This window comes from Mesitornis unicolor, unplaced genomic scaffold, assembly GCF_000695765.1.
Source record: "Mesitornis unicolor isolate BGI_N332 unplaced genomic scaffold, ASM69576v1 scaffold27445, whole genome shotgun sequence".
Classification (NCBI taxonomy): domain Eukaryota; kingdom Metazoa; phylum Chordata; class Aves; order Mesitornithiformes; family Mesitornithidae; genus Mesitornis; species Mesitornis unicolor.
This window is the reverse complement of record NW_010186578.1, coordinates 315-2,052: the sequence shown is the minus strand read 5'-3', so window position 1 is coordinate 2,052 and position 1,738 is coordinate 315.

Here is a 1,738-nt window from a genome sequence, read left to right as displayed (position 1 = left end):
CAGCCGCAAGAGCCAGGGGCCGCAGTGGCAGCACAGCACCGTGCGGCACCGCGTCTGGCATCGGGCACTGCCGCCAGCCCCGCGCTGGGGACAAAGTGCCCTGTGGGTGCTGCTGGGCACATCGCAAAGCAGGGCCAGTGCCCGTCCGTCCTGCAAAACCTCGCTGTGCACGGCTTAAATATCCACCCACATTGGAGCAGTGACATCAGCGTTGAGCAGGGGCTTTCAGTTTCCCCAGCATCGCTCTCAAGATGTTAGACTAGTCCTTAACCTTTTTTTACAAGAAATGCTCCACAGCCATCAATGAGTTTGCACTAATTCAACCCAACTTGAATGGCGCTGCTGCAAGATGGGTAAAACTCAGGGAAACAGGAGGATGCCGGGATCCTGGCAGTGGTGGGGCTTGGTCTGACTTTGGTTTGGGTCTCTCTCCATCCTTTGGCTCATGCTCTTTGTAACCACAAGCTGCTGGCAGAAATCCCAAGCCTGAAGTGGCTTTTGGAGTCAACCACGGCGCCTCCATGCCCAGGTGGGGTGCTACGACTTTGAAATGTTTTGTAATCCCCTCAGCAGGTTTTGCTCTTGTGGGATCTGTGGCCAGGCTGCATGGGACAAGGCTGCCATGAGGGTGGCTTGAGCTTTCCCTCTGGGGTATTCAATATTTCTCTGCAACCACCGCAAATGCCGGTGCTGCTGCGCTGGAGCCGTAGGTGGGGCAGCGCCTGCTCTCGGTTTCTTTTCACACCCTGCACGTTGTTGTCTCTTGCAAAGTTGCTTCGGGGGCATTTTTGCATTTCGGTCTCAAAAAAGTTGGGTTTTTTTTTAAAAAACAACATTTTTTAAAACCCGCACGTAAATGGTGCTGGGGGCAGATTTCAGCTCAGATTCAGCCTGAATTTCCCTTTCAGGACTGCTCCTCAACCTGCTCTTTCCCCTGGCAACAGTTCTGGTGGATTCCACTAGATTTTAGGTCCATTACCGGTAGAGTAGCCCAAGATTTTGAAGCTTTTTTCTTGATGAAAATGTCCGTGATGTGACCTGTTCCCACCACAGGACCCTGCTGCCTGGCCCTTCCCTGGAGGTGGGACACCAGGACTGATGTTCGACTCCATGGTGGGATGAATGTCAAGGAGAAGGTACAAAAGCCACCACTTTTCCTCCACCTGGCCCAGCCCTGTCTGTTTTGGCTCCTCAGCACATCCCAAGCTGAGCAGGACTCAACACAGCTGAGCCACCCCAACTGGGCACTGAGGGCTCCGGGTCTTAAGGAGCCAGGGTGAAGAAGAAAAGAGAAGACAAGGGTAAAAAAAAAGGAGGTGCAGAAAGGATGTGAAGTGTGAGAACCTGTGAGGGAAGGAAACAGCAGCATGCCTTGAAAGTGAAACTGCCCAGACGGGAAATCGAAGCACTTGTGCAGCTCACAGGCTCCGTTTTGCCCAGGTGATTAAAGTCTCCAGCCATCCCTGCAAACCCGGCCAGCTTGGTGGCACTGCACGGTGGGTCCCATGCAGGTGAAGCAGCCTGGCTCCAGAGCAGGGCTGGCTGCCTGGCTGTGACCCTGGTGGGACACTGGCTGTCCTTGTCCAGGTGAGGACACCGATCTCCAGGTAGGGACGCTGCTTTTCTGGTGAAGACGTTGCTCTTCTGGTGAGGACACTGCTCTCCTGCTAGGTCCACTGCTTTCCTGGTGGAGTATGGCCCTCCTGGTGGGGACATGGCTCTACCGGTAGGGACATTT